The 16,245-nt window shown below is 36.4% G+C and overlaps 1 pseudogene; it reads right to left on the bottom strand.

Moving 5' to 3' along the window:
- Window positions 1–15,206: 15,206 nt before the first annotated feature.
- LOC131748540 (adaptin ear-binding coat-associated protein 1 pseudogene) lies at window positions 15,207–16,000 on the bottom strand (annotated as a pseudogene).
- Between the last annotated feature and the right edge of the window lie 245 nt (window positions 16,001–16,245).

Below are 16,245 nucleotides of genomic sequence, written 5' to 3' on the forward strand. Positions count from 1 at the left end.
CAAACAAAAGCCCAGGACCAGATGGCTTCACAGGCGAATTCTATCAAACATTTAGAGAAGAGCTAACACCTATCCTTCTCAAACTCTTCCAACAGATAGCAGAGGGAAGAACACTCCCAAATTCATTCTATGAGGCCAACATCACCCTGATACCAAAACCAGACAAAGACGTCACAAAGAAAGAAAACTACAGGCCAATATCACTGATGAACATAGATGCAAAAATCCTCAGCAAAATATTAGCAAACAGAATCCAACAGCACATTAAAAGGATCATACACCATGATCAAGTGGGGTTTATCCCAGGAATGCAAGGATTCTTCAATATACGCAAATCAATCAACGTGATACACCATATCAACAAACTGAAGGAGAAAAACCATATGATCATCTCAATAGATGCAGAGAAAGCTTTTGACAAAATTCAACACTCATTTATGATAAAAACCTTGCAGAAAGTAGGCATACAGGGAACTTTCCTCAACATAATAAAGGCCATATATGACAAACCCACAGCTAGCATCGTTCTCAATGGTGAAAAACTGAAACCATTTCCACTAAGATCAGGAACAAGACAAGGTTACCCACTCTCACCACTCTTATTCAACCTAGTTTTGGAAGTTCTAGCCACAGCAATCAGAGAAGAAAAAGAAATAAAAGGAATCCAAATAGGAAAAGAAGAAGTAAAGCTGTCACTGTTTGCAGATGACATGATACTATACATAGAGAATCCTAAGGATGCTACCAGAAAACTACTAGAGCTAATCAATGAATTTGGTAAAGTTGCAGGATACAAAATTAATGCACAGAAATCTCTGGCATTCTTATACACTAATGATGAAAAATCTGAGAGTGAAATTAAGAAAACACTCCCATTTACTATTGCAACAAAAAGAATAAAATATCTAGGAATAAACCTACCTAAGGTGACAAAAGACTTGTATGCAGAAAACTATAAGACACTGATGAAAGAAATCAAAGATGATACAAATAGGTGGAGAAATATACCATGTTCTTGAATTGGAAGAATCAACATTGTGAAAATGACTATACTACCCAAAGCAATCTACCAATTCAATGCAATCCCTATCAAATTACCACTGGCATTTTTTACAGAACTAGAACAAAAAAATTCACAATCTGTATGGAAACACAAAAGACCCCGAATAGCCAAAGCAATCTTGAGAACGAGAAATGGAGCTGGAGGAATTAGGCTCCCTGACTTCAGACTCTACTACAAGGCTACAGTAATCAAGACAATATGGTACTGGCACAAAAACAGAAATATAGATCAATGGAACAGGATAGAGAGCCCAGAGATAAACCCACACACATATGGTCACCTTATCTTTGATAAAGGAGGGAAGGATATACAGTGGAGAAAAGACAGCCTCTTCAATAAGTGGTGCTGGGAAAACTGGACAGCTACATGTAAAAGTATGAAATTAGAACAATCCCTAACACCACACACAAAAATAAACTCAAAATGGGTTAAAGACCTAAATGTAAGGCCAGACACTATCAAACTCTTAGAGGAAAACATAGGCAGAACACTATACGACATAAATCACAGCAAGATCCTTTTTGACCCATCTCCTAGAGAAATGGAAATAAAAACACAAATAAACAAATGGGACCTAATGAAACTTAAAAGCTTTTGCACAGCAAAGGATACCATAAACAAGACCAAAAGACAACCCTCAGAATGGGAGAAAATATTTGCAAATGAAGCAACTGACCAAGGATTAATTTCCAAAATTTATAAGCAACTCATGCAGCTCAATAACAAAAAAACAAACAACCCAATCCAAAAATGGGCAGAAGAACTAAATAGACATTTCTCCAAAGAAGATATACAGATTGCTAACAAACACATGAAAGAATGCTCAACATCATTAATCATTAGAGAAATGCAAATCAAAACTACAATGAGATATCATCTCACACCGGTCAGATTGGCCATCATCAAAAACTCTAGAAACAATAAATGCTGGAGAGGGTGTGGAGAAAAGGGAACCCTCTTGCACTGCTGGTGGGAATGTAAATTGATACAGCCGCTATGGAGAACAGTATGGAGGTTCCTTAAATAACTACAAATAGAACTACCATACGACCCAGCAATCCCACTACTGGGAATATACCCTGAGAAAACCATAATTCAGAAAGACTCATGTACCAAAATGTTCATTGCAGCTCTATTTACAATAGCCAGGACATGGAAGCAACCTAAGTGTCCATCAACAGATGAATGGATAAAGAAGATGTGGCACATATATACAATGGAATATTACTCAGCCATAAAAAGAAATGAAACTGAGTTATTTATAATGAGGTGGATGGACCTGGAGTCTGTCATACAGAGTGAAGTAAGTCAGAAGGAGAAAAGCAAATACTGTATGCTAACACATATATATGGACTCTAAGGGAAAAAAATGTCATGAAGAAATTAGTGGTAGGACGGGAATAAAACACAGACTTACTCGAGCATGGACTTGAGGATATGGGGAGGGGGAAGGGTGGGCTGTGACGAAGTGAGAGAGTGGCAGGGACATATATACACTATCAAATGTAAATTAGATAGCTAGTGGGAAGCTGCTGCATAGCACAGGGAGATCACCTCTGTGCTTTGTGACCACCTAGAGGGGTGGGATAGGGAGGGTGGGAGAGAGGGTGATGCAAGAGGGAAGAGATATGGGAACATATGTATATGTATAACTGATTCAGTTTGTTGTAAAGGAAAAACTAACACACTATTGTAAAACAATTATACTCCAATAAAGATGTTAAAAAAAACAAAGGACAAGACAACAATTTGGAAATCTCAGAGGGTGGAACTGAATATTTGCCACATTCAGCAAGTATTTATGACTAGTCTCGATGCCATCAAATGTACTATGGATGTTATTTGCTATGAAACACAAATTTTATCTTGAAAATATGAGTTATATGTTTGTCTCTTAATCTCCTCTTCTATTTTAGAACATAAGAGATTTCTGTTGAATTCCATAATATAGCTTTCTAATAAACCCAAACAGAATGGATAGGAATACCTGATTCCCTAACTGGCAATATTTGCTGCTGAGTATTTCTCTGGTTATCATCAACCAGAGTAATTTTTTGATCTTTAGAATTTTTCAAAGTAAGGTATCAAATTCATTGTCTACTATTGGTCCAACTGCATTATGGAAATTTGAACACAAAAGGTAGAAATATCATATGCTAAATCAATCTTCTTGGATTATTCAATACTTATTCATGTTTTGGGTATATTTGGTATTGAGTCAGATTTTAATATAGTGCACATACTTTTTTCAGCCTGAAGCAATGAATTTTAGGGCCACTCACTTCAAATGTCTCACACCCTCCTCCCCTCACACACAGATACCCAATAATCATTGTAGACTGTATCCTGTCAAACTTCTAAGGGCAGATCCACAGATTTTATGGTATTGGGGACATCATTAGGTTTGGCCATTTAGGGATAAAAATAATGACAGAAAAGATTGTGGTTGCCCTTAGCAACTACTGCATCACATGCTATTTGTGTTATCTGTGAGCTGCAGAGCATCACCTTCTTTTTAAGAAACACAAACATGCACATATAGTACACCCCACAATAGTTTTCAGCTAATCACAGATTCAACAATAATAATAACATAAGAAGTGGAGCACACATTCATTTGGTTTCACTCTTCTGTTTATCATGTGGATATTTTCAAGATGTAATACTTTGTTTTGTCTTGTTTTTAAGAAACAACTTCACTGAATGATTTTGATGATGAAAATATGAGGCAGTGGAGCATTAGATTTGATCACAATAGAGGGCTGTTTAATATAACAATAACTACTTAAGTCAATAATTTGAAAGACTCCCCAGTATAGGAATCTGGCTTTCAGATGATTTTCTCTCCAATTTCTTGATGTGTATATGTTAATTGTTTTCTTCTTTAAAGGTCACCGCACAGTGTTTGTTATAAAGGGACATTAAAACAGAAACATCAATTTTTATCCTTAGTATTCTGAATGCAATCAAATAATGTTTGAAAATTTTTATAGGTCAAAAGGAAGTTGTTTCATGCCAATTTAGCTAATTAGACTTCTAATAGTCTTACCTCTGAAAATTAACTATTTTCATTCTGTGGATTGGCTGACCTACCTGTCCTTTCAAAAAGGCAATTATAATAAGGAATTCATAAAAAATAAGTACAGGTATTCCTCAACATGTTAGGCATTTCTCACTGAAAAAATAAATAATATTCTTCAAAGTTCCCTGTAAAACAAAAGACTTCACCTGAGGTTCTTTTTCTTTTCTTTTCCTTTTTAAGGTGGGGAGACATTGATGGAGACTTATCACTTCAAGAATTTATTTCCAGTAAGATATTGCATAGTCACTAGGGTCATTCACAAATATTATGTTTCTCCTTCTGTTCCATGGCAGGGTTGAATTGTACATCCTTGCCCCTTTGAGATTAGTTGAGGTCATGTGGCTTATTTTGGCCAATAAAATATGAGCAGAAAGGACACGGCTTACTTGATGGATGAAGCCTTTAGAGCCAGTACTCAGTTAGCTACTTTCCCATTTCCTGCCTCCTCAGCAGTTGTGGAAACAGATGTGGAGATGGAGTTTCCATCAGCTCAGACTCCTGAGTTGCTACCCTGAGTAGGACCCCACTTTCAGCTAAGATTTTGAGGGTTTTCAGTTACTGCAACATTATCTTGCACAATTTGATGAATATAAGGATGAAAAGAAAACAAACTAAAACCCTGAGGCTACTGAATTTTAATCACTGCAGAGGAGGTTAGATTGTTTTTGTTTCACTTTTGGCTTACTAAATTGAGGATAGGGTTGCATCTTCTTTCCAGGAACCCTATGGTAGATTACAAAAATTGCCTCACCCCTTCTTTTATCCTTGTCCTTTGCCATATTTTTTTTTTCAGAGTCCTCTATTTGACACTGGGTTTAGCTATATGACCTCCTTTGGGAAGTTAGCAAACATGAAAGAAGAATCTTGAAAATGATCGCACCATTGGGCGTACCCTCTCTCTTTTTCCTCTTCCATTGCCATCAGAACATGTCTGGGATAACCTGCTGAATGGTGAGAGATGTGTGAACAGAACCGAGTTGCCCTCAGCAGCCCAGCCAAGGTCAGTTTAAGTGAGCGGGCAGCCAGCCAAATCCCAGACATGTGAGAACCCAACAAAGATCAGTAAAGCCCCTAGGAAGCCATCATAGGCACATGAGCAATAAACACTTAATGTTGTATGCCAACGAGGTTTGTGATTGTTTGTTGCAGAACATTATTGTGGAATTAGACAATTGATGCATACTCCTAACCCTCCACTCCTCATCCCTACTCTACACAGGCCCCTCTGAAACATTATCCCCATACAGCAACTCTATATTTGCTGTTTCTTCACAAGTTTTTCTCCCACTTCTCTCATGATAATGAAAAATTATTTCCTTGGGAGGTACATGATACAAGTTACCTTTTACACAACTGGTGGCATGTAGTCTTCATCTTTCTAGCTTTTATGTTCTACTGCTAGGCATATTGGCTCTTCTTACCTTGTTATCCTCTTTGTGTCAACATTGGATTAAAAAAAGTCTTCTACCCAAATTGCATGTGTGTGTGCCTGTGTAAAAAACATCACATATGTTGGGAGATTTCTTATATGCAAAAGTATTTCTAAATCTGTATAATTGGGCTTCCCTGGTGGCGCAGTGGTTGAGAGTCTGCCTGCTGATGCAGGGGACACGGGTTCGTGCCCCGGTCCGGGAGGATCCCACATGCCGCAGGGTGGCTGGGCCCGTGAGCCATGGCCGCTGGGCCTGTGCATCCGGAGCTTGTGCTCTGCAATGGGAGAGGCCACAACAGTGAGAGGCCTGCATACCACCAAAAAAAAAAAAAAATCTGTATAATTTTCATTAATCAAATCTTCTTCTCTCTTCTAATCCAGACAACTGGCTCAATGGGAGAATTAATCCTGTGTATTTTATATTTCAACTAACATTCAAGTGGCTCTTTTATGTTCTCTTGCCTTACAACTGAAGGTAGGCTAAGGAAGGTAAGACACTGCCAGGGGATGAAAGGGATCTATCTGAAATTTTAGTAACCAATTTTCCAATTTGTTATCAGTTTCTAGTCTTAAAATTGTGTTAAGTGACATTTAGTTGGTTGAGTTCATCTTATAAGAAAGGAAAAATGTATTTTTGAGAATAATTATAAGCCAAAATGCAGAAAAATATTTATGATATCCCAAAATATATTACTTTACAGATTTCTTAAGATTCCCTCAATCCACTATGATATTTTTGCTTATAAAACATCTCAGTCTTGTCCAAAAGATGTTCACAGATGTTAAAAGGGGATGTTTTAGACAAGTCATTATTATGTTGAATCAATATTACTTCTAACAGTCAGAGCCCACCACCACATTATTTTAATACTTTCTGAAGGTTTTAATCACCAGGTTTGTAATGTCCTTTTAAGAACATGAAAATGTTTTTCTCTCATTCATTTTGTCTTTCCCCACCTGGAAAGTATTGATTCCTTCTATTTTTCTCTTAAGTGTATATTATAAGCTCCTGACCAATGTGATTGCATTCCTATTTTTTGTTTTGTCAACATCAAAGATATATTAGTAGCTCTCTAGAAGTAATTTTAGCCATTTTGTGCCACCTTTTGGATATGATTATGGAAGTAAAATCTTAAAAACCAAATCTAAACCTCTAATGAGACAAAGAGGAGAGACTAAAGTTTGGTTGTGTTTTTCTTTCTGTTACACTATCAGAGAGCAAACAGAGCTTCTTTTAAGTGTCTCACTCTGCATGCATTTCTGCTTCCATATGCATTTAACAGGTATATGGATAGTTTTGACTAATTTATAAAGTGTAATAGTTTGCCTGACAATAAATTGTCATTTACTCATTATAAATCCACGAAGTCTATCAAAGCAAATCACAATTTTGGATCATTGTTAAACACTGCATATTTTCATAGTAAATCAGTGCTTGTTTATTTAACACAGGTGTTTCTGTAATTGCACTGCTTTAGGAAAATTCAATGCTCAATGGCCCTCAAGCACTTCCACCTGTCGACTGTATTGGCCCATTATTAGTATACCAAACGAAATCATAAAATGTGTAAAATGTTAACAGATTAAAGACTTGGTTTTGATTATTCGGATTCTGGTTATGCTTTTCTTGTCACTTCATTCATGTTAAGCACATTTTCACCCCCCTCAAAAGAAGTTAGTTGCTAATGATATATTTAGCAAGAAAAAACAGATGTTATATTCACATTAAAACTTTGAATTTGGGCTTCCCTGGCGGTGCAGTGGTTGCGAGTCCGCCTGCCGATGCAGGGGACGCGGGTTCGTGCCCCGGCCCGGGAGGATCCCGCGTGCCGCGGAGCGGCTGGGCCCGTGAGCCGTGGCCGCTGAGCCTGCGCGTCCGGAGCCTGTGCTCCGCAACGGGAGAGGCCACAGCAGTGAGAGGCCCACGTACCGGGAAAAAAAAAAAAAAAAAAAAAAAAAAAAACTTTGAATTTAAGGAACAAATAGTTTTCTAGTTATAAATCAGATTTTGAAGATGAAGGAAGCAAAATAGAAAGCCAGTGAACTATCGCCTCAATATAATTCCATGCTATACTGTTCTAAACCATACTGAGATGACAGTTCATTGCAAGGTTATAAATTATTTTATAAATGATTCAAAAAGCTTTTTTTGAACACAAATAGGCATGGAGCTGGGAGGGGGTGGTGCTTTGCATTGTGCTATGAAAAAATGCAAGGTCTTCGCCCCCTCAAAAACCTTACCATCTAGTTTGGAATGCAAAATGAATATGGCAAACAAATAGCAAACAAGCAGAGGCTAAGGCTTCACAATGAGGTCAAATTGGAGGTGAACTTTCGAAAACTTGAATAGAAAAGAGATCTTCTCAAGGTGGGTGGGAAGCAATTAGCACTAGCAAAAGCATAAAGGCAGGAATAAACATGAAGAAGGCCTTGAAAAGTGTAGCTTGAAAAACTGGAAAAATGAGCTACCATCTTTACTATATTCAGAAGTTTGGATTGTAGTAATTTTATTGTCATTTATTACTCAGCATTTTCAAATTTCTATTATAACTTATTTGTTCTATGACTGATTTAGAAATACATTTTTAATTTCTGAAAGTATCAGTGTCCTTTCCTTATTGATAATCCAATTTAATTGCATTATCATCAGAAATTACTCTGCATATCTATTCTCTGAAATTTTTGATAGCTTCTTTATGTTTAAAGTGTATTCAGTTTTCATGAACGTGTTCTTAAAAAGAAAAGACACACCCTCTAACTGTTAAGTGCAGGATATAATATGTAATTAGGATTATATAATTATATGTTCTGTAATTAGAAATATATACATATATATATATATATAAAATCCTGCACTTAACAGTATGTATCCATTAAGTAAAATATATTAATTTTGTAATGCATATATTCTAAAATTGTTATTAAACTCTGTCTGCTTAACATATCAATTGAGAAACGTCTGTTGAAATCTTATAACTATAATGATTGATTTGTATATTTCTCCATGAAGTTCTATCCTTTGTTGCTCTATAAATATTGAAGCTATGTTATTAGATGCACACACATAATCCCTTTATCATCATGTAGTGACCCTCTTTACCCCTAACAATATTTTATCTTATGGTATCTTTTGTCTGGTATTAACATAGCTGTGCCAACATTTTAAAATATCTGTTAGTATATAGTTAGTATCTGTCTGGTATATATTTTTCAATCCTTTTCCTTTTAAATTTTCCATGTTTTTAAGTATTAGACATATCTCTTGAAAAAAGTATTTGGAAATTTTTTAGCCGGTATGACAATCTTAGTCTTTTAATGGATGAGTTTAATTCAGTAATATTTACTGTGACTTACTGATATATTCAAACTTGAACTTGTTTCTACAATCTTTATACTTTCCCTTTCTCTTGATGAACTTTGAAAAGAATAAAATAAACTAATATCAAACTTTCAAAGACATTAGAACACTTTAATCCTGATCACCCCCTTCTGACTTCCACAATATTGTTTTTCATTATTTTAGTTCTCTTTTTTTAAACTCACACATTGAGTATAATTTTTATAATTATTTCATAAGGATATCTGTTTTTATACCTACTAATCACTATTTTCTGTGCCCTCCATTCACTTTTTCCTCTAAGACATTACTTCTGTGGTTATTTTCTCTCTGCCTAAAGACCCCCTTTAGAAGTTCTTTGTTAATAATCTGTTGGTGATAAACTCTCTCACTTTTGGTTATTTCAAAATAATTTCTTTCCACCTTTATTATTGAGAAATGGTTTTCTGGGTACACAACTGTAGGTAGACAGTGATTTTCTCTCAGCAGTTTTAAGATATTATTCTACTCTCCTGGATTTCATTATTCTACTTAATAAGTCTGCAGTTATTCTAATTGTCATTCCTTTGTAGGTGACTTTTCTTCCTCTGGATTTTTATAAAATCTTTTTGTCTTTGTTGTCTTGCAGGTGCACTGCAATATCCCTAAAAGTGTTTTGTGTGTGTGTGTTTTAAATCATGCTTGATAACTGTTAAATCTTGTATCAATGTACTTGTTTGTTTGTTTCTTTCCTTTTCAATCAGTTCTGGAATATTTTCATCTATTATCTCTTTAAATAAAGTTCTTCTATCCTCTATATTATATTCTCCTGCCATAGTTAATTATCTTAGACTTTCTCATTTTATCCTGTGTCTAAAATCTCTTTATCTCTCTAGGCAATATCATCTCAGTCACTATTTTTTCTTTTCAGTTCTCTATAATCTACTCTAAAACCTAAAGAGTGAGTTTTAATTTAACTATTTTGTCATTTATTAATGTTATATTTGACAATTTATCAAATGTTACTGGTCATTTATGATAGTCTTTTATTGTTTGCTCATTTGATATGATCTTTCATATCATTAAACATTTCATACATAGTTGTTTACAACACCTGAAGTTCTTGAGAGTCTAAATCTGTTAACCCTGAAGGAAAGAGGAAGTCAGGGATTTAAATTAAGTCCATCAAACTGCCCTTCAAATGTAGATTCTACAGACAAAAGTATAAATTATGGAAGAGATAAGGAAATAATACATATAACCTTTTCTTTTGGAACTTATAAGATAACAACTTTGAGTCAACCAGATGACTGGAAAAACTACAACAAAGGACAGTCAGCAAACATTGAAAATCTTTAACAGTATACCTAAGACTAAAACCACTGGATGGAATACAGAGAAAGAACACAAGAAAAATTGTGTATGTCCTAGTAATGGTAAAATAATTTAACTAAAAGAAATCAAAAGAATGGAGAAAGAAAGCATAGGCAGGAGCCAGAACTGGTTCACTGATTGCCTTATCTGTAACAGCTGGGATTCAAAGAATATCATTTAAAAATTGCAAAGCAATAGAACACAGTGGTGTACCAAGGAGTAGGGGTAGGGAGTGAATAGTAGGAGTGATCCATGTCTCTTCAGGAGGGAGTATTTTACCATTGATATAGTTTAAAATTTCTGGTACATAGTAATAATGAAAAGCAGATGTATTCAGTTGTTTTTGTTATTGCTTTTAAATTCCTTATAGACAATGTACCTCCTTATTGCTATGCCCAGGTTGGTCCATTCCCACTGTTCCCCCTTGATATGCTACCAACAGGAGTATAAGCATATCAAACACTACTACTCAAAGTAATCTACAGACTCAATGAAATCCCTATCAAATTACCAAGGGCATTTCTCACATAATTAGAACAAAAAAAATTTACATTTTGTATAGAAAGACCCCAAATAGCAAAAGCAATTACCAGAAAGAAGAACAGAGCTGGAGGAAGCAGGGTCCCTGACTTTAGACTATACTACAAAGCTACAGTAATCAAAACAATATGGTACTGGCACAAAAACAGAAATATAGATCAATGGAACAGGATAGAGAGTCCAGAGATAAACCCACGTACCTATGGCCACCTAACCTATGACAAAGGATGCCAGAATATACAGTGGAGAAAAGTCAGTCTCTTCAACAACTGATACTGTGAAAACCAGACAGCTACATGTAAAAGAATGAAATTAGAACATTCCCTAACACCAAACACAAACATAGACTCAAAACGGATTAAAGACCTAAGTGTAATGCCAGATACTATAAAACTCCTAGAGGAAAATATAGGCAGAACACTCTTTGACATAAATCACAGCAAGATCTTTTTTGATCCACCACCTAGAGTAATGAAGATAAAAACAAAACTAAACAAATGGGATCTAATAAGATTTAAAAGCTTTTGCCCAGTGAAGGAAACCATAAACAAAACAAAAAGACAACCCTCAGAATGGGAGAAAATATTAGCAAATGAAGCAACTGACAAGGAATTAATCTCCAAAATATGCAAACAGCTCATGCAGCTCAATATCAAAAAAAAACAAAGAACCCAATCAAAAAATAGGCATAAGACCTAAATAGACATTTCTCCAAAGAAGACATACAGATAGCCAACAAACACATGAAAAGATGCTCAACATCACTAATTATTAGACAAATGCAAATCAAAACTACAATGAGGTGTCACCTCACACCAGTCAGAATGGCCATCATTAAAAAGTCCAAAACAATAAATGCTAGATAGAGTGTGGAGAAAAGGAAACCCTCATACACTGTTGGTAGGAATGTAAATTGGTACAGCCACAATGGAGAAGAGTACGGAGCTTCATTAAAAAACTAAAAATAGAGCTACCATATGACCCAGCCAACCCACTCCTAGGCATATATCGGTAGAAAACCATAATTTGAAAAGATTCCTGCACCCTGATGGTCATTGCAGCACTATTTACAATAGCCAGGACATGGAAACAACCTAAATGTCCATCAACAGAGGAATGGATAAAGAAGATGTGGTACATACATACATGGAATATTGCTCATCCATAAAAAGGTACAAAATAGTGCCATTTACAGAGACATGGATGGACCTAGAGATTGTCATACAGAGTGAAGTAAATCAGAAAGAGAAAAACAAATATCATATAATATCACTTATATGTGGAATCTAGAAAAATGGTACAGATGAACTTATTTGCAGAGCAAAAATGGAGTCACAGGTGTAGAGAACAAACTTATGGTTACCAAGGTGGGAACAGGAAGGTAGGATGAATTGGAAGATTGGGATTGACATATATACACTACTATGTATGAAATAGATAACTAATGAGAAGCCACTGTATAGCACAGGGAGCTCTACTCAATGCTCTGTGGTGACCTAAGTGGGAAAGAAATCTAAAAAAGAGTGGATATATGTATACATATAACTGATTTACTTTGCTGTATAGCAAAAATTAACACAATATTGTAAAGTAACTACAATAAAAATTTTAAAAAGAAGAAAAATAATATTACTGACTAAAATTGGTGAGAGGATGAGGAAGAAATGATGAGGGGAGACATGATAATTTTATCATTGCTTCCAGTAGGAAACTAACAAATACAATTTAAAGGAATATAGTACCAAGGTATTATGTAGAGTCATTACAAATATAATTACTTCAACAAAAATACAAACTTTTCTAAGTGTCAAGGGATCTATTAAAAAGTAAAGCAAAGCAAGCAAACCACATTGTGGAAGATTTTATTTTAAAAAAACAAACAAAGATACAAAATGCTATGACACTCATAACATATCTGTTAAATCTCTAAATGTAAATTCATTAAATTTACAAATTAAAAGAGAAATGATTTCTGATGTTATCCAAAAGATAAACTCAATTTATATATAAGAAAAAGATATCAAACAAAATGATTGAAACTGATTGAAAATAAAAGGATGGACAAACTTATCCTGAGAACAAGCAAACAAAAAGAAAACATTGGTCATGATCTTACTATTAGACAAGAAGACATTCAGTTTCAGCTGATTTAAGGATGAAATTCAAGATAATAGGGAGATTAGAAGGAAATTACTTGATAGATAAGGAATAAAGAAAAACTATTACCAAGTATTTGAGATATTTAGGCAAAAAGAGAATTTTACTATTATCTGGAAGCTATACCTGGGCCAAGTGGAAAGTAACTTTGATCAATTAGAGGACCACTATAAAGTTCTCATTCCAGTCTTCCTCCTTTTTCAGAGAATTTATTGAGTACCAACTATGTGTCAGGCACCATGTTAGCCACTTGGAAATCGCAGTGAATAAAACAGATAGAAATAATGGCTTCCACAAATCTGCATTCTAGTGAAGAGAGACTTCCAATAAAGATGTAACCAGTCAGAAAATATTCCAAGAATAAAGATAAGTGTCAAGGAGGAAAATATAACAGGAAAGTGGGAAAAGAGCATGTAGAGGACATCGTAATTTTAGATAGGGTAGCCAGAGAAGGCCGCATCAAGACAGTAACATTTGAGCAAATACCTAAAGAGGTAAAAAAAAACCCATAAAATCAAATATGAAGGGAGAGTGTTGATGGCAGTGGGAACAGTAAACGCCCATCTCTGAGATGGGTGTATGTATACATGGCAAATGTAAGGAGATGTGAGAAGGTTAGTGTGGCTGAAATTGAGGGAATGAGGCCCGGTACAGAAGGAGATAAGATCAGAGAAATAATGAGGAATCAGTAGCATAGTCTTCAGTGCCTTGTAAACCATTATAACCATTATAAGGACATTGGCTTTTACTTTGAGTGAGATAGACAGCCATTAGAGGACTTTAATGGGAGGAGGGATGTAATCTCCTGCTTACAGGCAGGAAGGAAAGGGAGAGAGAATGAATCAGATTGGTAAAGAGGGAGGGCATAATTAAGTTCCTACATTATGTTGCATTTAAAGCTGAAGTTTTTATTTTTCTTTCCACCTCATTAATAAAGCTACTGTAGTGTCCTTAGAATACATAGAGTACAACATTTATAAAATGCTCATTCCATGATGAATTAAGTTTACCACTGCTGAAAATTAAATATAACATTCTAGAACAATTATCAAACTTTATGGAGCATCAGAATTACTTGGAAGATATGTTAAAATCACAGATTTCTGAGCCCAACACACAGTTTCTGACTCAGTACTGCTGCAGCCATCATTTGGGCAAAACCTATCACAGCTAAAGCCATGGCTCTCCAGCTTGCTTCACAAACGATGGTACATGTAATAGCAGCTTTCTGTTGAAAAGCTGGATTGAAAAAATAAATGTTTATGAAAAGGAGCTAGATACCCAGGTAGCAAGGCAATGTGGGTACTGAACAAGAGTTAAGTGCTTTCAACCTCTCTGCTCTACAAATTAGGTTAAAAACTCTAAACCCTTTAACTTTAGGACAAATAATGGAGCCATTACAAAGTTAAGCTGTGCTTCAAATGCAGCAACTAGATGGAGCTGCAAGAAAGTAACTGCTTCTCTAGAATATAACTAGGAAAATATAGCCCCTTGAACCTCCTTCATCCAAGAGACAACCACTGATCAGAGATGCTACACTATTCAACAGACAAAAGAGAGTGGGGTGCCACCAACACAATGCTCTTGTCACAGGAAGAGACATATAAACACACTAGAAGTTAAGAGGGCTGCACCCAGCACTGGGTGTTCACTGAATAAGACAAGCCGGAGGGAGGATATACAGCAGAGACCCAGGAAACAGGTCTTTCTTCACACCCACCTCTATCAAAATTCTGAATCTGTAAACACTGAGATCAGTCTGTCCATTTTTAGAGTCTTCAGTTAATGGAAAAAAGAAGTTTTGAGGTTTTTGTCTCCCCTGAAATTGCTAAACAGGGCTTCACAAAGAGGCACACAAGGGTCATGAGATGATTCTGAAATAAGTTAAAGAATTTAAAGATGGAGAAAATAATTTTACAGATGTTAGAGGTTATTTCCCCACCAAAGAGACCCTGGGCTTTAGAGCCCTGCATAGTTAGTCCCAAGTATCATAAGACCCACTATTCCCCTGCCCTGACAGTGAACAGGAGATAAGAAATACTTTCTTGGCTGTACAGCAAGGAACAGCACCGGGGAGTGACACAACCAGCCTGAATGCAATGGAGAAGCTATGAAAACAACTGCTTAATAATTTTGGTTCTGGGGAGGGAAGGGGTTCTGAGCTACCCTCACAGATTGGTGCCCTCAAAGTTATTTTGATTCTTCAAGTCTCTCCTTAACGTCCTGCCAGTGTTCTTCAGAACTAGACCCAGTTGGATGGCTGTAGTGCCTGGTTTGGAACAGAGCTGGATGCAGTGCTAAATTCTCCCCACAAGTCATTGCTTGCAGAAACTGGAGATGGTGCTGGTGTCGTTATAGGAGCAGGAGAATCCAAATATAAAAGGATATCTGCATCACTACCTCCATGATTGGATTTTGGTATGGACGGTGGATTGACATGATTGCTGATGGCAACTGAGGAGGACGGTGGAGGAATTGTGACTCTGCCTCCAGGCAGGGGTGGGAATAAGCTTAGCCCCCCAGCTCCTGTAGTCTTGGACTTAGAAGCACTCTCAACTTGATGGTCTGCCCTTCCTTGAAGCCCAGATCCAACTTGGGAGGATTATCCATTTCCTGAGATTCTTTGGAAATCTCAGATTCCTGCTTTACCCACTTGAAGTGATCTTGCAAAGAGACATTAAAGTCGAAGGCATCACCCCAATGTGAGAAGCCAATGCCAATGAAAGCACTATGCCCAGTACCATCCTGGATCCGGATTACAAAGTAGCAGCTGGAATCTGTCACTGTCTCCACAGCAATACCAGGATATTGTTCTACTGGTGCCTGAGGAAAGAGCTCCCCTGAAACTTTATCCTCGAGTTTGATATAAGCAATCTTCCCTTTTGAAGTGATTTGGAGGCGACCAGTGCAATCAGATTGATCTAATTTCCAGTCAGATGCCCTGTAACCACGGTTGGAGGCCTGGGACAGAATCGGGTAGACGCTGACATTGGGCTTCACACACAGAACAGACTCGTACTCCAACTCGGCCGCCATCTTGGCTCTGAGAATTTGCATTTTTAAGTTCCCAAGTGATGCCTGTGCTGCTGGTCCAGGGCCTAAGCTTTGAGATCCACTAGTCTAGAACATGTACTGCATATAACTAGTGCAGAGATAATCTGAGAATTATTGGCATTTTTAGTAATCCTGCTGAGGAAATGACCTTGTGTTTTGGCCTCTGGTTTTTAGAACCTCTAAACTCTTACTCTCTCATGACTGACATCTGAAAATAAAATTATTGG

This window comes from Kogia breviceps, chromosome X (genome assembly GCF_026419965.1).
Source record: "Kogia breviceps isolate mKogBre1 chromosome X, mKogBre1 haplotype 1, whole genome shotgun sequence".
NCBI lineage: Eukaryota > Metazoa > Chordata > Mammalia > Artiodactyla > Physeteridae > Kogia > Kogia breviceps.